Source organism: Wyeomyia smithii, chromosome 1 (assembly GCF_029784165.1).
Source record: "Wyeomyia smithii strain HCP4-BCI-WySm-NY-G18 chromosome 1, ASM2978416v1, whole genome shotgun sequence".
Classification (NCBI taxonomy): Eukaryota; Metazoa; Arthropoda; class Insecta; order Diptera; family Culicidae; genus Wyeomyia; species Wyeomyia smithii.
Genome location: NC_073694.1, coordinates 90,464,126 through 90,489,596, shown reverse-complemented (window position 1 = coordinate 90,489,596; position 25,471 = coordinate 90,464,126). Strand labels below are relative to the sequence as shown.

General features: G+C 41.3%; 1 protein-coding gene across 13 annotated transcripts in view; it reads right to left on the bottom strand.

The window, feature by feature from the left end:
- Positions 1-25,471, bottom strand: part of LOC129718319 (uncharacterized) — a 381,616-nt gene that overhangs the window by 353,720 nt on the left and 2,425 nt on the right. For 6 of the 13 annotated variants that reach the window (XR_008726865.1, XM_055668973.1, XM_055668970.1 and 3 more), the window contains one exon: positions 25,025-25,385. The exons of 3 other annotated variants lie outside the window; for them this stretch is intronic. The gene's annotated coding sequence lies outside the window, so the exon portion shown is untranslated. The remainder of the gene's footprint in view (positions 1-25,024; positions 25,386-25,471) is intronic. 4 more of the 13 variants (XM_055668977.1, XM_055668979.1, XM_055668980.1 and 1 more) reach the window with 2 other exon arrangements.

Genomic DNA, 25,471 nt, shown 5'->3' with positions numbered 1-25,471 from the left:
CTCTTTCGACGTATTAGTCATCGAAAGATACGATAGCTCAAATGAGGGGCCAAGTTGCTGTGAGTTGCTTCAAATAGGTTTTCACTGTAGGGAGAAAGGCAAGAAGAATGTTTTGAAGGGAATCTGGTATGTTGAATGTTTTAAATATCCAGTCCACAATATCAGAGAATTTTATGAACCCCGTTTCTTTTATGTCTTCTGATCGAGAAATGGGTGCACGAGGGGTTTTTGGTGCCCCAGGAAGCGGTGGGTACTCCTGGTTTGATTTGAAATTAAAACCGGGGGGTACTTGCTTCGGTTTTTCTTCACCGCTTCCTTTCTGTGTTGTTTTATTGGTCATTCCGCTAGGGGTTATCTTACGACCTTTACGAGAAAGATTAGGAGAGTTGAGCATTCTCCTCTTCCTAGATCCCTCTGGCAAGGCATAAGAACACCCTTCGACGGGATCGTCAGATGTACCCTCATCGGTTGGCAAAAAGGAAAAGATGTTTCCTGTCGAGGGTGGCTCAGCCCTCTTAAGCATTTCTGCAAAAGAGCGCTTTGATCGTTCCTTAAGGGAACGCTTAATTTTTTCCTCGCGCTGTTTGTACGCGGGACACGCCGAAAGGTCATGCCGAGTTCCCTCGCAGTAAAGACACTTTTCAGTATCCTCACTGCAAGCGGTCTCAGCATGATTGCCTCCGCACTTGCTGCAGCGTGCCTTGTTGCAGCAGTAGGTGGCTGTATGACCTAACTGCTTGCAGTTTTGGCAATGCATGACCCGCGGTACAAACAGGCGTACAGGCAGACGAACCCTGTCCAAAGAGATGTAGTTCGGCAGTGCGGATCCGGCGAATGTTACACGGAAGGAATCCGAAGGGAGGAATTTCTTCTTCCCATCTTCGATGGATACTGAATGTAATTGCTTGACATCCAGTATCTTTACATCTTGAATCAGGGGGTTCTTGAAGCAGCCAACCCCGTGACGCAAAATGTCATCGACCGTGAGGCTTCCTTCGGTAACCACACCGTCGATCTCCACGTCCTTGGCAGGGATGTACACGCGGTACTCCCTTGTGAAGAGCTCGTAGCTAGCAATTTCGTTTGCTTGCTTCAAGCTACTCACGACTACTCGCAGTTTGTTCGGCCTCACCTCCGTAATCTCGGTTACGGCCGAAAACTGTTTTGCCAGGTCCTTGCCTATTTGTATAATGTTAAGAGGCTTCTTTATGGGCCTAAAGTAAACTACGAACGGACCTTTCGAAGCATCTGGGTAAGCTTTCACACGTGTTGCCGGTACCCTTGGTACGGGGCTAGGTAGCGGGGAAGTTAGAGGGGAATTGATGGGGGAGATCTCAATCTCTTCCCCATTTGTTTCCACATCCAGGAATAGTTGCACCTGCATGTCGTCCATTTTGCGGGAGCGTTACGCTCTACCGCACACAAACGATAAATATTCGAATGTGGGTGGGTGGGGGGATCAAGTAGTTGATATTAAATTTTAAAAACAATTTTTCAAACTACAATGGATCAAAATAAAAAAAAAGACAGTAATACTAATACTAATAACAATAGTAATAATAGTAATAATAATAATAATAATTATAACAATAATAATAATAATAACAATAATAATAATAATAATTATAATAATAACAATTATAATAATAATATTAATAATAATGATAAAAATTCTAAAGTGAATACTTCACCGAACGTCTAAGTCACGACCTCACGGCTGATAGTTGGATTAATCGAGTGTCTCCGCAGAACAAACAATGACGATCCAGCTTCGTGTTGTGACACAGTGGCCGTATCTTACACTCGACCTTGTAGATGCCACTTGTAGTTGACTTCCCCTCGCTCGATCGTATGATGGTCCGTGCTGCTAGCGGGGTAACAGCGGTGCGGGAGAATTATTCTTGCTGATATATCAGCTGCGTATCAGATCACTGGCGGGGTAGCCTGCCCCTACCAGTGTGCAGAAGATGTTTCTGCCGATATATTGCAGGCTATTGTTATCGCACACAAGAACTAATCGAAAAAAAAAACACCCGTACAATAACTCGTGTATTGTTATTTTGCGAATCAAACGGAGATAAACAATTTGCGTCTAATCAAGACGAAAGCAAAACAACGAATGAAACTTTTATTTGTATATATATATATATATATATATATATATATATATATATATATATATATATATATATATATATATATATATATATATATATATATATATATATATATATATATATATATATATATATATATATATATATATATATATATAAATTTACATGAACGCTTCAATCCAATGAATGTATATTCACTCTTTAGGTTCTAAAATATTGATGTTGTAATCAATACATATAAAGATGCAGTCCGGTCTGTCTGCCTGTCTGTCTGATCCAAATTCGCCCGAAAACTACCAAGCCGATCGACGTAAAAATTTGTTCAGGGATTTTTGGTGCCAATAAAGGTTTCTATGATAGTTTGAGACCCCTCTCTCTTCTGGAAGGGAGGGGTCCCATACAAATGAAACATAAATTTCTGAACAACTTAAGAACAAACCAAGCAAATTGAACCGAAATTGGCATGTGGATGTTTTAAGGGGTAACAAATATGTCCATAATAGTTGGACGCCACTCCCTTTTCTGGAAGGGAGGGATTCCATACAAATGAAAAACAAATTCCTGTACATTTCGAGAACTAACCGAGTAAATGGAACCAAATTTGGCATGTGGATGTTTTAAGAGGTAACAAATATGTTCCATAATCGATTTTAGGCAACACTTTAGATTGTAAGATGGCAACTTCCGGTTTCTGGAAAACAGCCAAAAATGGCCGATTTCCACCCAATATAATATCATCCGGATCTAGCATGATACACAGGAGCTGAAATCGACCACAGATACCATTTTGAATTCTAAGATGGCGACTTCCGGTATTGGGTGTTATCAAATATCTTAAATACCAATAGAGTTCACTTACGTGATATTATGAAGACAAATTGAAAATGACAGAAGCGTTAGTCACCTTTTCGACCGCTAGGTGCGCCACTTCTGATTTTGTTCCACACGACATGTGAAAAAGAGTAACTTTTGACAGTAATATTGCCCTAATGGATACACTGAAAAAAATGTACATTTTATTGTGAAGTGGACTTGGCCGAATATTTTATAATAATAAAGTTCGCCTATGTATGAGGCAATCCATGGGTTTGTACGTTTGTCGACCTCCGACGATATTTTGAGTTGTAAAATGGCGACTTCCAGTGATTGTAAAAGATACGAAAATGACCAAATACCACCTAATATGGATGTTTCTTTAACTAGAATGACGCTCAGAGGCCAGAATTTGTCCCTAAATACCATTTTGAAATCCAAGATGGCGACTTCCGGTTTCTGAGAAACAGCGAGATATGACCAAATACCACCCAATACGGGTATTTCCGAAATCGTGATGATGCACTGAAACCACAAATCGACCTCAGACAACATTATGAATTGTAAAATGACGACTTCCGGTGAATGGGAAACTGCCGAAAATGACTAAATACCACCCAATATGGGTATTTCATCGACCGGCCGATCTCCATCCAATATGAGATGCTTCGATACCAGAATGATACACAGGAGCTAGAATCGACCACAGACACCATTTTGAATTCTAAGATGGTGACTTCCGGTTTCTGTAAAACAGCCGAAAATTACTAAATAACACCTATTATTGGTGTTTCTTAAACCAGAATGACGCTCAGGGGCCAGAAATTGTCTCCAAATGTCATTTTAAAATCCAGGGTGGTGACTTCCGGTTTCTGTAAAATAGCCTGAAGGGACCAAATACCACCCAATATGAGAGTTTCTTTAACCAGAATGATGCATGGAGCTAAAAATTGACCTCAGACACCATTTTGAATTGTAAGATGGCAACTTCTGGGAAACAGCCGAATACTACTGCATATGAATGTTTCCGTAATCAAAATAATGTATAGAAGCCAAGCATTGACCCTGGACACTACTTGAATTCGAAGATGACCACTTTCAATTTCTGGAAAACAACGAAAAAAACTGAATACCACCCAATATGAGTGTTTTTGGAATAGAGGTGATGTACTAAAGGCAAAAGTCGAGGATGTTGTCATTCCGATAAAACCAATAATTTCAAACGATATAACAAATTGCAAGAAATCAATGAATTTGGAATGTTGAAAATTATTAAATTAAACACAAAAATAGGCGGGACGAAGTTTGCCGGGTCAGCTAGTAAATACTCAAATACTAATAAAGCAAAGCTGCAAGTGATGAATACGAAGATGAGAACGTGAGAGCAAAAACTTCGGAGGGATAAAAAAAAACAAAAAAATACTTTCAAAACGAAGAGAACTAAACATTAAATAAGGGTTCATTCATATAATACCTAACGCACTCAGGGGTGGGGGGGTATTCAGCGAAGCGTTACTTTGCGTGTGTAGAAGATGTAAAATTGCGTTACGTGGGGGTGGGTGGGTATTGAAAATTGCCAAATTCCGCGTTATGTAATATTTGAATGGTTCCTAATAGTTTTTGCATAACAGTTGTTATCACTTATTATGTTTGTTTTGTTGAATATCTTTTATATATTATATAATAAAGCTTTTAAACCAATTACAACATGATATGTATCCATACTTAAATTGTTAAATTGATAGAACATTCAAGAGCGGTTTCTCCTTTTATCTTTTCCACGAGGGAATTGAAACATTCATTTAATTGTACACTTCGTGGCCTAATTATTGAGCTTGAGCTTGACGGCCGCACATTTCGTAGTTGCTTCCCGTGATGGATCTGAGCTAGTGAAGTTACTCAGGGAACCACGTCTATAGCAACTTGGGATTAGTTTACCAATTACACGTCGTGGCCTGATTATTTGAATATTTCTTCTTCGTGCCTCGATTAGCTACATCTATTATATTATCAATATTTAACTCCCGGAATGGCGTTAGTTTTACATACAAACAATATACGCACGAAATCTACAACATATTTTTTTCTGTGAAAGTATGAAATTGAGTCAACTAAAGCTAAAAATGAGTAAATTCAGTTTCGTGTGTGAGAATGTCACACGCTTACAGAAATTCAACAACAATGTACAGTGGTACAGTAAGGCAATGTAGGCGGACATGAGTTTTTCGATGCGATTTTGTGGTTCTAGAATGGAATTTTTTTTCTAAGAACTTGTTTCTTATATTTAGTCTATTTTTTATGTGCAAATGGAAACTAGGGTGGTCCTGTAATCGACTAATTAAAAAAACTAACTTTTTTATTTGCAGAAATAAATGTATACATTCATCGGCACAGTTGTAGATCCACTAATTTTAAGCAACTTTCGGTATTTCTTCACAATATTTATACAATATTTGTTCTTTCAAATGATAGCAAATAATATTATTTATGTTTGCCCTAAACGGAGACATCAATATTTTAAAAGGGCCTATTTTTGAAATATTGAAATAGTGAAAACTCTTCATCTGTACAATATATCGACAATGTTTTTTCGTCAAAATTGGCGTATTTTTGATTAAAGTTACCGAAGAAAACTTTGTTTTGAAATTTGAATTGAAAAAATAGAGCGAAAAGACTGTTTTTGGAAACCAAATTTAATGTCTACAAAAAAGTTTTTCACAAAGTTACTTAGAATTAGTTGATCTACAAGTTTGCCAAAGAATGTTTACAATTATTTATGCAAATAAGAACAAGTTAGTTTGTTTTTATTTCGTTGATTTTAGGACCACCCTAATTTTCATTCTCTTATGAATAGAAGAGTATGTATAAGAAACAACTTTTCACAAAAACTATGGCCTTAAACCGCAAACCAAAATCGCAACGAAAAGCTCATGTCAGCCTAAATTGCCTTACTGTACCACTGTGCAATGAGTTTAGTTACCTTTTTCACCACAAGAGGGGGTGTTCCCTGTCTGTCTTCACGGAAATATATGAGAAATTCGAGAGTGAACTATATTGTTATTTTAAGATATTTGGTGTTATTCAATCATTTTCGGCTGTTTCCCAGGAACATGTGCTTCTAGTAGGGGCGTCGAACCATTATGGACATATTTGTTACCTCTAAAAACATTCAACCAGAATGACGATCAGAGGCCAGAAATTATCTTAAATACCATTTTGAAATCCAAGATGGCGACTACCGGTTTATGAAAAACAGCCAAAAATAAGCAAATAACATCCAATATGAGTATCTCTGAAACCAGAATGATACAAGGAGGTAACAATTGATTTTAGGCACCATTTTAAATTGCTAAATGGCAACTTCTAAGAAACAGTCGAAAATGACCGAATAATACTCAATATGGATATTTCCGTAATCGAGATGATGCATAGAAACCAAACATTATAGTGTCCAGGGCGAATGTAAATACCACGAATACCACCCAATATGAATATATATAGAATCAAGACGACGTACAGAAGCCAAAAGTCGAGGATGTTGTCATTTCGATAAAACCAATCATTTCAAACATTCCGCGTCGAACACTCGACAGAAACGGACGTGCAAAGTGGTCGTTCTATTACAATCCGGTCCGTGTGTATGAATAGCCAAACAAAAGAGTGTATTATTCAAGGCCATCAGTTGACAGTCGAGTCCGTGTCGCTGTGCTAAGTGATCTCACACCCGGCTCACTGCTGGTGGCTGTATTGGTGCTGCTGTACTGGTGCTGCTGGCTGCTTTGGGTGCAGCTTCGAACGATCGGACAACCACTGCTGGAAGGAAGAAGTAAAGAGGTACGTGTTCTTGTCGGCGCTAGTTCGCTAGTGCGCTACATTTAGCGCGATGGATATAGATCCCTCGCCTCCCGTGCCACCATCCCCGAACCCCCCTGACCCTGACCCTTCTGTTACCCCCTCCCCTGTTCATTCTCCAGTCCCCCCTCGCCCCAGGCTTTACCCGGACGGATCTCAACAGGGCAGCTATACTGTTTATTTTCGTCCAAAGGCAGGAGTGAATTCAAAGCGATTAAACATACTGCAAATTTCAAAAGACCTGACGAAGGGGTACAAGGCCGTTACCGAAATTTCCAAGGTCCGACCTAACAAGCTCCATGTCGTGGTCAGTGATCTGGCACAGGCCAATGCTATCGCTTGCTCTGAGCTCTTCACACGCGAGTATCGCGTTTACATACCCGCACGAGACGTGGAGATCGACGGTGTCATAACCGATTCGAGTCTGTCTGTCGAGTGTATCCTAAAAAGCGCAACCGGTTGCTTCAAAAATACCGAAACACAGGCGAAGATTTTGGATTGTAAGCAATTGCGGTCCATGTCTCTCGTCGGCGGTAAAAAAGTTTACACTCCGTCAGACTCGTTTCGCGTTACGTTTGCCGGATCTGCACTCCCTAGCCACGTCTCGATCGACCGGGTTCGTCTGCCTGTGCGATTGTATGTACCCCGTGTTATGAATTGCACCAATTGCAAGCAGTTAGGCCACACAGCCGCCTACTGCTGCAATAAGGCACGATGTAGCAAGTGTGGGGAGACTCATGCGGAAGATTCTTGCAGTGTTAATGCTGAAAAATGTATTCACTGTGGGGAACACCAGCATGAGCTCTCCACATGCCCGGTGTACATGCAGCGCAGAGATGAAATCAAGCGGTCACTTGAGGAGCGTTCAAAGCGTTCTTATGCTGAGATGCTGTAGAAGACCGTGACCACTTCTACCATAACATCGAACCCCTTTGATCTGTTGCCCTCCGATGAAACCGATTCTGACGATTCATCAGCGGGAACATCTTATGCCAATCCTGGGGAGTCTAGGAAGAGGAAAAATGTTTCTTCTCCTAAACTTCCCCGTGAAGGTCCCAAGATTTCCCAAAGTGTAATGAAAAGTACGAACAAACCAAACAGTGCTGCGGAAAAACCGAAGCAAACTCCTCCTGGGCTTGCAAATTTAAAGTCCCAGAAGGAGTTCCCAGCACTGCCAGGAACATCTAAAACCCCAGTTGTTACTTTTGCACATCCAGTTGTTGAAACAAACTCTGGATTAGTGAAATTTTCTGACATTGTGGACTGGATTTTTGAAAATTTCAATATACCCGATCCAATTAAAATTTTTCTTACAGCATTCCTCCCAACAGTTGGATCATTTTTGAAGCAGTTGACTGCCCAATGGCCCCTCCTTGCAGCGATTGTATCCTTCGATGCCTAATTCAACTGCGTATATGAAGGATTCTATCTCTGTCTTACAGTGGAATTGTAGAAGTATTTTACCAAAAATTGATTCGTTTAAAGTTTTGATGAATAAAAACAAATGCGATGCATTTTCCCTTTGTGAAACTTGGCTTACTTCAAATATTGATCTCAACTTCCATGATTTTAATATTATTCGCCTTGATCGAGACACCCCATATGGAGGAGTACTTTTAGGGATTAAAAAGTGCTATTCTTTCTATCGTATTAACCTCCCCTCGATCCCAGGCATCGAAGTTGTCGCATGTCAAATGACAATACAAGGTAAAGAGCTTTGTATTGCCTCAATATATATTCCTCCCAGAGCACAGGTTGGGCAACGGCTGCTCTTTGATTTAATAGAACTTCTTCCCTCGCCACGTTTGATTTTGGGAGACTTCAACTCTCATGGCGTGGCTTGGGGTTCCCCATACAATGATAACCGCTCCTCTTTAATCTATAACCTTTGCGATGACTTCGACATGACTATTTTAAACAACGGTGAAATGACACGTATCCCGAAACCTCCAGCGCGCCCAAGCGCTTTGGATCTATCCTTATGTTCGACGTCGCTACGGTTGGATTGCACATGGAAGGTAATCCTTGATCCTCACGGTACGACCATCTGCCTATTCTTATTTCAATTAATAACGGGTCGACTCGCATGCGACCAATTGACATTCCGTATGACCTCACACGGAATGTCGATTGGAAGTTATACGAGGAAATGATTTCAAAAGCGGTCGAGTCGATTCAACATCATCCACCACTTGAAGAATACAACCTCCTCGCGGGCTTGATTCTCGACGCCGCGTTGCAAGCCCAAACGAAGAAATATCCCGGCGTAACGATCAAAGAACGGCCTCCCACTTCGTGGTGGGACCAAGAGTGCTCCGATGTCTACACGCAAAGATCCGACGCGTTTAAGGCCTACCAGAAGGGAGGTATACCTGGCGACTATTTACGGTATTCGGAGCTTAATACCAAGCTTAAAAGTTTGGCTAAAGCAAAGAAACGCGGACATTGGCGTCGGTTCGTGAACGAGACGTCGAGGGAGACATCGATGAGCACTCTTTGGAACACAGCCCGAAGAATGCGGAATCGCGTAACGGTCAACGAAAGCGAGGAGTCTTCAAGTCGGTGGATATTTGATTTTGCCAGGAAAGTATGTCCGGACTCTGTTCCTGAGCAAAACATTGTTCCCGATGCGTCTCCGGGCCACGACGCGATAGAATCACCTTTTATGATGGCAGAATTTTCAGTTGCCCTCCTGTCCTGTAACAATAACGCGCCTGGGTTAGATAGAATCAAATTCAACTTGTTGAAGAATCTACCCGGCAATGCCAAGAGGCGCTTGTTGAACTTGTTCAATAAGTTCCTGGAGCAAAACATTGTACCGCAGGATTGGAGGCAAGTGAAGGTGATCGCCATCCAAAAACCAGGGAAACCAGCTTCTGATCACAACTCTTATAGGCCGATTGCAATGCTATCCTGTATCCGGAAATTGATGGAAAAAATGATACTCCGTCGTTTAGACCTTTGGGTCGAATCAAATGGTCTACTATCAGATACTCAATTTGGCTTCCGCCGTGCCAAAGGGACGAATGATTGTCTTGCGTTGCTTTCAACAGATATTCAGCTGGCGTATGCTCGCAAAGAACAAATGGCGTCTGCGTTCTTGGACATTAAGGGGGCTTTTGATTCCGTTTCTATTGACATTCTTTCGGGTAAACTTCACCGACAAGGATTTTCTCCAATTTTGAACAATTTGTTGCACAATTTGTTGTCCGAAAAGCACATGCATTTTACGCACGGCGATTTGGCAACTTTTCGCATTAGCTACATGGGTCTTCCCCAGGGCTCATGTTTAAGCCCCCTTCTTTACAACTTTTATGTAAATGAAATCGACGAATGTCTGGCAAATTCATGCACGATAAGACAACTTGCAGACGACAGTGTAATCTCTGTTACAGGAGCCAAAGCTGCCGATTTGCAAGGACCATTGCAAGATACCTTGGACAATTTGTCTGCTTGGGCTTTACAGCTAGGTATCGAATTCTCTCCGGAGAAGACTGAGATAGTAGTTTTTTCTAGGAAGCATGAACCTGCTCAGCTTCAAACACAATTAATGGGTAAAACGATTTCTCAGGTTTTGGTACACAAATATCTTGGTGTCTGGTTCGACTCTAAAAGCACCTGGGGTTGTCACGTGAGGTATCTGATGAGAAAATGTCAACAAAGAGTGAATTTTCTTCGTACAATAACCGGACAATGGTGGGGAGCCCACCCAGGAGACCTTATAAGGCTTTACCAAACAACGATATTGTCTGTCATTGAGTACGGGTGTTTCTGCTTCCGCTCCGCAGCAAACACACATTTGATCAAACTGGAGCGAATACAATATCGTTGTTTGCGTATCGCCTTGGGTTGCATGCATTCGACCCATACAATGAGTTTGAAGATCTTAGCTGGAGTACTACCAGTGAAAACCCGCTTCTGGAGCCTGTCTTCTCGTATTCTAATCAAATGTGAGGTCTTGAACCGTCCCGTGATTGAAAATTTTGAAAGGTTAATCGAACTTAATTCTCAAACCCGTTTTATGACATTGTATTTCAATCACATGTCCCAAAATATTAACCCTTCTTCGAATATTCCAAATCGTGTCGACTTATCAAATACTTCTGATTCTACTGTGTTTTTCGATACATCCATGATAGAAGAAACTCGTGGAATCCCGGATCATTTACGCGTGCAGCAGATCCCTAAATTTTTTTTCCAATAAATATCGAAACATCAACTGCGACAATATGTACTACACTGACGGATCACTTCTTGATGGGTCCACTGGCTTCGGTATCTTCAATAACAATTTAACCGTCTCCCATAAGCTCGATAATCCTGCTTCTGTTTACGTCGCAGAATTAGCTGCAATTCAGTACACCCTAGGGATTATCGAAAAAATGCCCACGGACCATTATTTCATCTTTACGGACAGTCTCAGTTCCATTGAGGCTCTCCGATCGATGAAAGATGTTAAGCACTCTCCGTATTTCCTGGGGAAAATACGGGAACATCTGAGTGCTTTATCCGAAAAATCTACTCAGATTACCTTAGCGTGGGTCCCTTCTCACTGCTCGATACCGGGTAATGAGAAAGCGGACTCTTTGGCTAAGGTGGGCGCAACAAACGGTGATATTTATGTAAGACCAATTGCCTTTAATGAATTTTTTGCATTTTTACGTCAGAATACGATCATCAGTTGGCAAAATTCTTGGACCAAGGGGGAACTGGGAAGGTGGTTACATTCCATAATCCCCAAGGTGTCGACGAACCCGTGGTTCAAGGGGTTGGATGTAGGTCGGGATTTCATTTGCGTGATGTCCCGGCTTATGTCCAATCACTATAGATTTGACGCGCATCTCCATCGTGTTGGGCTCGGGGAAAGTGGTATCTGTGCCTGTGGTGAAGGTTATCATGACATAGAGCACGTTGTTTGGTCATGCCCTGTACACCGTGACGCCAGGTCTAGATTAATAGCTTCCCTGCAGGCCGAAGGTAGGCAGCCGGCTGTTCCTGTTCGTGATGTCTTGGCGAGCCGTGACCTATCCTACATGTCCCTTATATACGTTTTCCTGAAATCCATCCACGCCCCAGTTTAGTCCTATCCCCTTCCGCCTACATCCAACCAAACGACAAGAACACGTTAAGACCCCGGATCCGGAAACAGCAATCAGACCCGCACGATACTCTCAAGGCCCGATGGAAACAACCCAATATGCCAGTCCGTAATATCTTGGCCCAGCAGCGGAACAAATTTAATATGCTGCTTACCTATGGCAATGAAAACCATCAAACAGCAAACCTGTGCTTTTAATGCAAAATATTCTAGCTTTAAGTTAGATTTAGTTTCAGCTCGTAGTCGGCAGCGAGGATAAAAAATTTGCTTTTAGTTATTAAGATACTATAGAAAGTAAGCTACCAGATATAATTGGCGCCGTTAAACATTGAATTGTATTTGTGCCGTGTCAAATAAACTATAGATGAAGAAAAAAAAATCATTTCAAACGATTTGTTATTCGACTTTGATCATATCATATGACCGATTCGTCGTGCATTTGCAGATTTTAAACACATCGCAAGGAATCAATGAGTTTGGAACGTTCAAATAGTACTATACCACATTTTAAATATGTTGAGGCCACATATATCGATCAAAGCAGGTGTAGTTTTAAATAGTCTTTTAATTTCTTTTCTTTCCATAACTTTTGAGCCACATACCAAATTGTAATGAAGTTTGTTATTTGTAGTAGAGATGGTCGGGTTTCGGTTTTTCAAACCCGAAACCCGAACCCGACCCGTACCCGTCGGGTTCGGGTCGGGTTCGAGTTTGTAAATGTTTGAAAGTGTCGGGTTCGGGTTCGAAAATTTTTGACGGTGTCGGGTACGGGTCGGGTTCGGGTTTGGTGGGAAAAAAATTTTCGGGTTCGGGTTTAAAAAAGGTCGGGTTCAGGTCCGAAAACCCAAAACCCGACTATATCAAATAAGCATTTTTGTAAGATGATGATGTCTAATTTCATGCAACTGCAAAAAAACTAGCATTTCAATACCATTCGAGGCCCAAGGCTTCAGGGCAGCCTCAAATTGGTACAAAAAATCTACCCCTCAAAAAAAAATCTCGGGTTCGGGTCGGGTCCGGGTTTCACAGTTTCGGGTTCGGGTTTCACAAAAATAAAATTTTCGGGTTCGGGTCGGGTTCGGGTTTGATCGAAAAAAAAAGTTTCGGGTTCGGGTCGAGTTCGGGTTTCAACCGAAAAAAAAAATCGGGTACGGGTCGGGTACGGGTTTGAAAAATGCCAAACCCGACCATCTCTAATTTGTAGGTTCGAGAGATGACTCGTTCGTATGACACTAGTTATGTTCAAATAAGTCATGTAAACTTTGAGATAATAGAATTTCGTTGTTTTATTGACAATTTAATACATAACGGTTGCATAAGTTCGATTATAATCAAATGAAATGGGAACGTATAGGGCAGCCTAACTTTGAAACCACGTGTTCAATCATAATTCATCAGTTAACCCTTAACTAGCCCGCTTATCTGATAATAATATTGATCAAATCCGTTGTGTAGTTTCTGAGATAATGAAGTTTCGTGATTTTCACATTTCGGTTCATTACAGATGAAGTTACAGTTCGATTACAGCAAAATTCAATAGGGTGTTATGAGGCAGCTAGACCTTTCACTTGACACTAATTTTGTGAAAATCGGGTCAGCCATCTCTGAGAAAAGTGAGTTAGTTCAGGTAGTCTTCGGAATATGTTCCTTTTCATAGCTGGATTTCACATTTTTAAACATAACAGGCAAAGTAATATTCCGATTGCAAAACAAATCAATAGGGTCTTATGGGGCAACTAGACCTTCCATTTGACACTGATTTTATGAAAATTGGTCCAGCCATCTCTGAGAAACATGAGTGAGATTAAGTAGTCTTCAAAACACGTTTCTTGTCATAACTTTTGAACCACAAGTTCAATCTTCATGAAATTCAAAAATTATGAGTTTTTTAGGTAGCCCGTTCATTTGAAATCTATTTTGTTGAAATCGGTCGTGTAGTTTTTGAGATAATGATGTTTCATGATTTTTACATTTTGATACATAACCTCTAAACTAAAAATCCGATTACAATGAAATTTAATAGGGTATTATGGGACAACGAGGCCTTTCATTTGCAATTAATTTAATGAAAAACGGTCCAGCCATCTCTGAGAAAAGTGAGTGAGAATAAAAATCTGCACATACACACACATACACACATACACACACATACATACAGAAAATGCTCAGCTCGTCGAGCTGAGTCGAGTGATATATGCCATTCGGCCCTTTGGAGCACTTTTATACTTTCGGTTTTGCAAGTGATTGCTATACCTTTCTAGGATAAAGGCAAAACTCAGATATAGCCTATTTTGTTGCTTGGGAAGTAACAAAAACGTAACAAAAATAGTACCGGTCATCTCGTGCCAGGTTCAGGGTTGATATTTGTTGACACTCTTGAGTGAAAGTGAAAAAAGGCATCCATAAATGTTATTTTTTTACAATCCTTTCAGAGTTCTCCCTTCCCGCTTTTTGCATGGAAGTGAACTGTCAAAACACCTCATTATGTTTAATGTGATGAAAGCAAGACAATAAAATCAGTTTATCAGTTAAAGAAGATTGTCAAGGCATCGGTCAGTGTCAGTAAAAAAGTGTTTCGGTGAGGTTCATTTTGGTTGAGTGGACTGTTTGTTTTTCTTTTTCACTTTGAAGTGAAGATCATTTGGTTTGATTTGTCGTCAAATTTTATTCCGTAACCGTGAACGATGCGCGCGATCTATTTCATCTGAGTATAACAGCACGTTACTAGGATGAAAATCTAGTGTATCTGAAAGAGTGCTGCGGTCATTGGAAGTGAAAATTGAAAATGATTGGCTGTAATTTTCGAAGAATTTTGCTGGGGAAATTGACTTTTATCAGCACTGGCCAGGTTTCGCCCGTAATTCGTTTTGTAATCGACAGCTTCATTGACCGATCTCAAAAGGAAACGATCTATACGGACCTCTCAGCCGCTTTCGACAAAATAAACCATCGCATTGCCGTTGCTAAACTTGACCGTTATGGCTTTAGCGGCAGCTTGCTGTACTGGTTAGAGTCATATTTAGTGGGACGGACTCTGAGTGTGAAAATTAACGACAAAATCTCGAGATCGTTCTCGGCTTTCTCCGGGATTGCGCAAGGTAGTCATCTAGGCCCACTAGTGTTCCTGCTTTACTTCAACGACGTACACTATTCTTTTAAATGCCCCCGTCTTGCATTTGCCGACGATTTGAAGCTATTCTACAAAATCAAACATGCTGCCGACGCCGCTTTTCTTCAGGAACAACTCAACTTATTCGATTTTTGGTGCGAGATAAATTGTATGTTACTGAACTCATCCAAATGCTCTGTTATAACATTTACGAGGAAGCACAGGCCATTACAAGTTGACTACATCCTCAACGACTCTACAGTACAACGCGTCGATTTCATAAAGGATCTTGGAGTACTCCTGAACGAAAAGCTCACCTTCAAACAACATATATCCTTCATCGTAGCGAAGGCTTCTAGACAACTAGGACTCATTTTCCGAATGATACGTGATTTCAAAAACATCCACTGGTTAGTCACGCTCTACTGTTCGCTCGTTCGGTCTTCATTGGAGTACTGTTCTACAGTCTGGGTACCTCAATATAACAATGCTATCTACCGAATCGAAAACATCCAGCGCCGGTTTGTACGTTATGCCCTTTGAATGCTTCCCTGGCAACAGCCCATGTGCAATACTAGGTATGAGGACCGATGTCAGCTGCTTAATATCGATACTCTCCAACTACGCCGGGAAACAGCACGCGCTTTGCTCGTTTCCAATATCCTGACGTCACGGGTCGACTGCCCTGCCATTTTGCGTCAAATCAACCTACATGCTCCAACTAGAACCCTGCGAAGGATGCCAGCTCTGCACTTGCCCTTTCGCCGAGCCAACTATATAGCTCAAATAGTGCCATCACAGGTATCCAACGTGCTTTCAACAGAGTGTCGCCTGTCTTCAACTTCCATTTATCATATAGAGTTCTAAATTTTTGTCACTGTTCCGGAGATATTTGTCCATTAGGACAATCTATTTTATGTCTGTTGGTAATAGTAAATAAATAAAATAAATAAATAAATGCTGGTGGCTGTTAGTAGAACATGGCTACTTCAAAAGTATTAAAATGGCTGGAAGTCTGGCCGAAATAATCAGAGACCAAAAATCATCGGCCACTGGCTAGTTGAAATTTCTCTTTTAGAAAACGTTGCCGATAGCAGGAAAAGTCTTGCAAATAAACATATTTTTCTTGGTGTTCATTTTTCGAGAGCGGCCGGTGCAGTGAATCGTTCTGGTCTTAAAACAAAATGGCGTCGAAAAAACATCGAAAATTTCCGATTTCTCAAAAATTCAAAATGGCGCCATTGTTGCCCCTTAAGTTGAAATATGTTCAAACTCGGGGAACCAAGCTGAAAAAAGTCATTTTTTGTTGCACTGTGTGTTCTAAATTCCTCTATTTATAGTAGATTTTTTTATCTCAAATATGACTTATCTAAGCGAAAATGTCGCAAGGAAACGTCCATAAAATACACTTGAGTAGAAGAGAGAGAGAGAGAGAGAAAGAGAGAGAGACAGAGAGAGAGAGGGCTATCTGATAAACTGCTGCCACCCATACGAAAAATTTTTAGAATCTATACAAAAGAAGAGGGCTTCGAAATTATTTATTTTTGTTCTGCGTAATTATTAGACGTTCCATAATCAATGCATAAAATAAAAAAAGGAACCTAAAAATACCTATAAATTCAGGAAAAATATCAAAAATTAGATTAAAATAAGAAAATAAAATATGTAAAATATTAAAAAAAAATTCAAAATTGAGTAAAAATAAATAAAAAAAATTAAAACTAAATGAAATTACATAAACAAACTTTGAAAAATTGAAAAAAAGTCCACGTGGAACGTGGATGGCCTCATATTAATAGTATTCCCTTCGTTTCTGAGGTGCATTCGTGCACCATTCAATGTGGGTTTTTAAAACCGGAATGTTACACAGAAGCCAGAATCCGACCTCAAACACCATTCTAAATCCAAATAACTACTTTTGGCTAGTACAATACCAAGTTTCACTTTTGTCGGGGCCACATATTTTGATCGATCAATTTCTCTTCTTTGCATCACCATTCAACCACATATCATTATGTTATGCAATTTGTTACTTGTAAGTTTTAGAGACAACCCGTAGTTATGTTGGTAATAATTATTATAAGCCCTGAACATGAGTTCATTGTCAATCTGTTACTCAGTTTAGGGATGCCAATGGTTCGGAAATAAAGGTGGGCGCATCTGGTTGTCAGAACGCTTTATGGCGAAATAGAGGTGGGCGAATCTCATTATCAGAATGCTTTAAGGCTCATTTGAAAAGGGTTAGAAGAAAAGCACAGATTTTAGCCATCAATGCACAAATTTAATGTAGTATTGCTAGGAAACTATAAGACAGGTTTATTTTACATCGAATTTTGGTATTGATGTTAATGTTAGTCACTTCCTTTGAAATTACGATTTGAAAATGTACTTGCAAGTTTTCAAACTGATATTCCCCAATGTTTATATTTTGCCAGTTGCGCCCTAATCGCAAATCACTCCGGGTTTCTTTTCATTGCTGGATTTCACATTTTTAAACATAACAGGCAAAGTAATAGTACGATTGCAAAAAAAATCAATAGTGTCTTATGAGGCAACTGGACCTTCCATTTAACACTGATTTTATGACAAACGGTCCAGCCATCTCTGAGAAACATGAGTGAGATTGAAGAGTCTCCAAAACACGTTTCTTGTCATAACTTTTAAACCACATATTTTGACGTAGAATACGTCTTACGGCAACATATATAGGGGTCTAGCTTCAATATAGGGATACAATTTCGAAAACCGAAAACATCGAGAGCGTCACGAAAACTGTCCAATTTCAAACGTTTTAAACTTATTCAGTTTCCAACCAATTTCCGTCATTGTTGCAGTAATCGATTGGAAAATTATCTAAGCACCCTTCGAAATGCAGAAAATTGTAATCTGGTTGTTCAAGCTATTGTGCTATTGAAAATTGTTGAACCTTGTCGAAACGCAAATGTCGACCTTTGATTGGGCGCTTGCTGCCTTTCCCTATAAAGGGCGACCGAATAGAGTATCTAGTTAGCCGAAAATGCACTCGTTGGGCTAAGACTGCTTCTCCTCAAGCAAGCTCAGTTTACTAGCAGCGGGCAGCAGCGGCGAACAGTAGCAGAGATGGCAGTGTCTGTGCATGTCTATAGTGTGTGTGGCTTGATATAAAGCGTGTGTGGCTTGCTATATAGCGTGCGTGGCTTGCCATTTAGCGTGCACGTACATGTCTATAGCGTGTGCATAGCGTCTCTGTAGATGTCTATGGCGTTTGTGTGCGAATCAAATTTTGATTTATAATTGCAAATAAATCACCTCATGTTGAATTTAAATATCACAGCAAATCATTCAGAACTAAATAAAAAATGTGCCAAGTTAAAAAAACAATATTCAGTTGTCAATAAATGGCATTGACAAACTGAGTGTACTGAGTGTAATTGAAAATTCATTTGAAGAATTGCAAAAATTACATTGACATGAGACAGACAGACTGTTCTACGTTAACTCTACGGTCGTGTCTTTTAAACAACTATTTTATCTCAATAAAATTCGAAAGTTAAGGGTTTTCAGGTAGCCCGTTCATTTGAAACCAATTTTGTTCTAATCGGTTATTTTTTTTTTTTTCTTCACATAACATTTATTTGACACGGCACAAATACAATTTAATGTTTAACGGCGCCAATTATATCTGATGACTTAAAAACTAAAGCAAATTTTTTATCCTCGCTGCCGACTACGAGCTGAAATTAAGTCTAACTTAAAACTAGCATGGGATTTCCAATCAGTGTTTTGTTGTTCAATGGTCGTCTGATAATCGTCGAATGGCATGTATGGATTCGTTCTGCTGAGCCACGATGTCGTGGGTTGGGACAGAGGCTCGTAGTCCTTGGGTCCTGGTTCTGTTGTGCGGGGTCTGGTTGCTGGTTTTGTGCTTAAGGTTCAAACGTGTTCTTGTCGTTTTGTTGGGTGTAGACGGAGGGGAACGGAACTAGACTGGGGCGTGGATGGATTTCAGGAAAACGTATATAAGGGACATGTAGGATAGGTCACGGCTCGCCAAGACATCACGAACAGGAACAGCCGGCTGTCTACCCTCGGCCTGCAGGGAAGCTATTAATTTAGACCTGGCGTCACGGTGTACAGGGCATGACCAAACCACATGCTCTATGTCGTGATAACCTTCACCACAGGCACAGATACCACTTTCCCCGAGCCCAACACGACGGAGGAGCGCGTCAAATCTATAGTGATTGGACATAAGCCGGGACATCACGCAAATGAAATCCCGACCTACATCCAACCCCTTGAACCACGGGTTCGTCGATACTTTGGGGATTATGGAATGTAACCACCTTCCCAATTCCCCTCTGGTCCAAGCATTTTGCCAACTGATGATCGTATTCTGACGTACAAGTGCGAAAAATTCATTAAAGGCAATTGGTCTTTCATAAATATCACCGTTTGTTGCGCCCACCTTAGCCAAAGAGTCCGCTTTCTCATTACCCGGTATCGAGCAGTGAGAAGGGACCCACGCTAAGGTAATCTGAGTAGATTTTTCGGATAAAGCACTCAGATGTTCCCGTATTTTCCCCAGGAAATACGGAGAGTGCTTAACATCTTTCATCGATTGGAGAGCCTCAATGGAACTGAGACTGTCCGAAAAGATGAAATAATGGTCCGTGGGCATTTTTTCGATAATCCCTAGGGTGTACTGAATTGCAGCTAATTCTGCGACGTAAACAGAAGCAGGATTATCGAGCTTATGGGAGACGGTTAAATTGTTATTGAAGATACCGAAGCCAGTGGACCCATCAAGAAGTGATCCGTCAGTGCAGTACATATTGTCGCAGTTGATGTTTCGATATTTATTAGAAAAAATTTTAGGGATCTGCTGCACGCGTAAATGATCCGGGATTCCACGAGTTTCTTCTATCATGGATGTATCGAAAAACACAGTAGAATCAGAAGTATTTGATAAGTCGACACGATTTGGAATATTCGAAGAAGGGTTAATATTTTGGGACATGTGATTGAAATACAATGTCATAAAACGGGTTTGAGAATTAAGTTCGATTAACCTTTCAAAATTTTCAATCACGGGACGGTTCAAGACCTCACATTTGATTAGAATACGAGAAGACAGGCTCCAGAAGCGGTTTTTCAATGGTAGTACTCCAGCTAAAACCTCCAAACTCATCTTATGGGTCGACTGCATGCAACCTAAGGCGATACGCAAACAACGATATTGTATTCGCTCCAGTTTGATCAAATGTGTGTTTGCTGCGGAGCGGAAGCAGAAACACCCGTATTCAATAACAGACAATATCGTTGTTTGGTAAAGCCTTATAAGGTCTCCTGGATGGGCTCCCCACCATTGTCCGGTTATTGTACGAAGAAAATTCACTCTTTGTTGACATTTTTTCATCAGATACCTCACGTGACAACCCCAGGTGCCTTTAGAGTCGAACCAGACACCAAGATATTTGTGTACCAAAACCTGAGAAATCGTTTTACCCATTAATTGTGTTTGAAGCTGAGCAGGTTCATGCTTCCTAGAAAAAACTACTATCTCAGTCTTCTCCGGAGAGAATTCGATACCTAGCTGTAAAGCCCAAGCAGACAAATTGTCCAAGGTATCTTGCAATGGTCCTTGCAAATCGGCAGCTTTGGCTCCTGTAACAGAGATTACACTGTCGTCTGCAAGTTGTCTTATCGTGCATGAATTTGCCAGACATTCGTCGATGTCATTTACATAAAAGTTGTAAAGAAGGGGGCTTAAACATGAGCCCTGGGGAAGACCCATGTAGCTAATGCGAAAAGTTGCCAAATCGCCATGCGTAAAATGCATGTGCTTTTCGGACAACAAGTTGTGCAAAAAATTGTTCAAAATTGGAGAAAATCCTTGTCGGTGAAGTTCACCCGAAAGAATGTCAATAGAAACGGAATCAAAAGCCCCCTTAATGTCCAAGAACGCAGACGCCATTTGTTCTTTACGAGCATACGCCAGCTGAATATCTGTTGAAAGCAACGCAAGACAATCATTCGTCCCTTTGGCACGGCGGAAGCCAAATTGAGTTTCTGATAGTAGACCATTTGATTCGACCCAGTGGTCTAAACGACGGAGTATCATTTTTTCCATCAATTTCCGGATACAGGATAGCATTGCAATCGGCCTATAAGAGTTGTGATTAGAAGCTGGTTTCCCTGGTTTTTGGATGGCGATCACCTTCACTTGCCTCCAATCCTGCGGTACAATGTTTTGCTCCAGGAACTTATTGAACAAGTTCAACAAGCGCCTCTTGGCATTGCCGGGTAGATTCTTCAACAAGTTGAATTTGATTCTATCTAATCCAGGCGCGTTATTGTTACAGGACAGGAGGGCAACTGAAAGTTCTGCCATCGTAAAAGGTGATTCTATCGCGTCGTGGCCCGGAGACGCATCGCGAACAATATTTTGCTCAGGAACAGAGTCCGGACATACTTTCCTGGCAAAATCAAATATCCACCTACTTGAAGACTCCTCGCTTTCGTTGACCGTTACGCGATTCCGCATTCTTCGGGCTGTGTTCCAAAGAGTGCTCATCGATGTCTCCCTCGACGTCTCGTTCACGAACCGACGCCAATATCCACGTTTCTTTGCTTTAGCCAAGCTTTTAAGCTTGGTATCAAGCTCCGAATACCGTAAATAGTCGCCAGGTATACCTCACGTCTGGTAGGCCTTAAACGCGTCGGATCTTTGCGTGTAGACATCGGAGCACTCTTGGTCCCACCACGGAGTGGGAGGCCGTTCTTTGATCGTTACGCCGGGATATTTCTTCGTTTGGGCTTGCAACGCGGCGTCGAGAATCAAGCCCGCGAGGAGGTTGTATTCTTCAAGTGGTGAATGATGTTGAATCGACTCGACCGCTTTTGAAATCATTTCCTCGTATAACTTCCAATCGACATTTCGTGTGAGGTCATACGGAATGTCAATTGGTCGCATGCGAGTTGACCCGTTAGTAATTGAAATAAGAATAGGCAGATGGTCGCTACCGTGAGGATCGAGGATTACCTTCCATGTGCAATCCAACCGTAGCGACGTCGAACATAAGGATAGATCCAAAGCGCTTGGGCGCGCTGGAGGTTTCGGGATACGTGTCATTTCACCGTTGTTTAAAATAGTCATGTCGAAGTCATCGCAAAGGTTATAGATTAAAGAGGAGCGGTTATCATTGTATGGGGAACCCCAAGCCACGCCATGAGAGTTGAAGTCTCCCAAAATCAAACGTGGCGAGGGAAGAAGTTCTATTAAATCAAAGAGCAGCCGTTGCCCAACCTGTGCTCTGGGGGGAATATATATTGAGGCAATACAAAGCTCTTTACCTTGTATTGTCATTTGACATGCGACAACTTCGATGCCTGGAATCGAGGGGAGGTTAATACGATAGAAAGAATAGCACTTTTTAATCCCTAAAAGTACTCCTCCATATGGGGTGTCTCGATCAAGGCGAATAATATTAAAATCATGGAAGTTGAGATCAATATTTGAAGTAAGCCAAGTTTCACAAAGGGAAAATGCATCGCATTTGTTTTTATTTATCAAAACTTTAAACGAATCAATTTTTGGTAAAATACTTCTACAATTCCACTGTAAGACAGAGATAGAATCCTTCATATACGCAGTTGAATTAGGCATCGAAGGATACAATCGCTGCAAGGAGAGGCCATTGGGCAGTCAACTGCTTCAAAAATGATCTAACTGTTGGGAGGAATGCTGTAAGAAAAATTTTAATTGGATCGGGTACATTGAAAGTTTCAAAAATCCAGTCCACAATGTCAGAAAATTTCACTAATCCAGAGTTTGTTTCATCAACTGGGAGTGTAAAAGGAGCAACTGGGGTTTTAGATGTTCCTGGCAGTGCTGGGAACTCCTTCTGGGACTTTAAATTTGCCAGCCCAGGAGGAGTTTGCTTCGGTTTTTCCGCAGCACTGTTTGGTTTGTTTGTAACCTTCATTTCACTTTGAGAAATCTTAGGACCTTTTCTGGGAAGTTTAGGAGAGGAAACACTTTTCCTCTTTCTAGACTCCCCAGGATTGGCGTAAGATGCTCCCGCTGGTGAATCGTCAGAATCGGTTTCCTCAGAGGGCAACAGATCGAAGGGGTTCGAAGTAACGGGAGAAGTGGTAACGGTCTTCTTCAGCATGTCAGCGTAGGAACGCTTTGAACGCTCTTTGAGAGACCGTTTTATTTTATCCCTGCGCTGCATGTACACCGCACATGTCGAGAGCTCATGCAGATTTTCTCCGCAGTGAATACACTTTTCAGCGTTAACACTGCAAGAATCTTCCGCATGAGACTCCCCACACTTGCCACAACGTGCCTTATTGCAGCAGTAGGCGGCTGTATGGCCTAACTGCTTGCAATTCAGGCAGTTCATGACGCGGGGCACGTAGAGCCTCACAGGGAGACGAACCCGGTGGATCGAGACGTGGCTTGGTAGTGCAGACCCGGCGAACGTAACTCGAAACGAGTCTGACGGAGTGTATACTGTTTTGCCACCGATGATCGATGCTGACCGCAATTGCTTGCAGTCGAGCACCTTTACTTCGGGACACGTTTTGTTCTTAAAGCACCCTTTGGCACTTTGCAGTATACACTCGACGGACAGACTCGAATCGGTTATGACACCGTCGATCTCCACGTCTCGTGCGGGTATGTAAACGCGATACTCGCGTGTGAAGAGCTCAGAGCAAGCTATATCGTTGGCCTCTTTCAGGTTACCGACCACGACACGGAGCTTGTTAGGCCGGACCTTGGAAATTTCGGTCACGCCCTTGTACTCCTTCGTCAGGTCTTTAGAAATCTGCAAGAGGTTCAACTTTTTCGATTGCGGTCCTGCCTTTGGCCGAAAATAAACAGTATAGCTGCCCTGGGCTCCGTCTGGGTAAAGCCTGGGGCGAGGGGGGACTGAAGAATGAACAGGGGAGGGGGTAACAGAAGGGTCAGGGTCAGAGGGGTTCGGGGATGGTGGCGCGGGAGGCGAGGGATCTACATCCATCGCGCTATGTTTAGCGCACTAGCGCTGACAAGAACACGTACCTTTTTATTTCTCCCTTCCAGTAAGGTTGGTTGTCCGATCGTTCGAAGTAGCAGCCGTTACAGCCAGCAGCACCAATACAGCAGCACCAAACAGCCACCAGCAGCGAGCCAGGTGTGAGATCACTCCACACAGCGATACGACTCGCTGACACTGATGGCTTCTTCTTTTTCCTCGTTTGTGTCTCGTCCACTGCTGTAGCACAATCCAGCCAGCAGCCAAATCGGCTTACGCACCAGCTGGCAGTCACGATGCGAAACAGTTGCACAAAGGAACGACCTTGAACCCGGATTTATTTCACTCGACCAGGCAAACAATGCCAACACTTGTTCACACGTCTTTTGTTTTATACTCTATCGGACCGATCACCAAACACGTCCAGTACTGATGCGTGTTCGGCACAGAATGACTAATCGGTTATGATGGTTCTGAGATAGTGATGTTTCGTAATTTTCTCGTTTTGGTACATAACCTCTAAACTAAAAATCCGAATACAATGGAATTCAATAGGGTCTTATGGGGCAACTAGATCTTTCATTTGCAATTAAATTCATGAAAATCGGTCCAGCCATCTCTGAGAAAATCGAGTGAGGTTGGGAGAGCGTTACACACACATACAGAAAATACTGAGTCGAGTGATATATAACATCCGGCCCTTTGAAGCACTTTTATACCTTTAGTTTCTGCAATGATTGCTATACTTTCTAGGAGACAGGCAAAAACTTTTTTCTTTGTGTATAGTTTTTAGAAAAGCTTTATTAGTTCCCTACAATTCGTTCTTTTGTTTTCTGCTTATTATCGATTTAATGGATCGGTTATGAACCTGAGAATGCAGAAAAACTGTTTTTGTTGGCCTATTTCATGAACAGTTTACTTTTGAGCACAAGATAAGTGAATGTGTTTGACACTTGCAAAAACAGCTTAAGCAGAACGTGTTTTTTACATTGTTTACATATCTACTGTAGAAAAAAATTAAATACTTTACCTGCTTATTATCATCATCACCTTCAGAAAACAGGTATGCTATTGCGGTGTTGTTTGGGTAGGTATGTGCTAATCTTCGTTTATCATTTCAAATGTGTTCCGCGCGAGATACTATCACCAAATTACCATCATACGAAAAACTCAGAACTCAGGAAAAAATTTGTTAAAGGTTCCATTTGCATATATTTGCATCCAAGTCGATGACAGGCAGTTAAAGATGGTAACATTTTCGCTTGAATTTTATGTTTTCTGCATAGTTTCTTAGAAGGGTTGTGGTACACTCAGCTCAAATTTACAAATTTATTCTCAAACATTTGTCTATATTTGAATTTTGATATTTGGTGTTGAAACACGTCAGGTTTCTGAAACAATATCAAATTTGTTTGAGGTTTTTCCAATGGTAGAAAAGTCAAACGATCAATGCTCTGAGGGTTCACTTAACGAAACC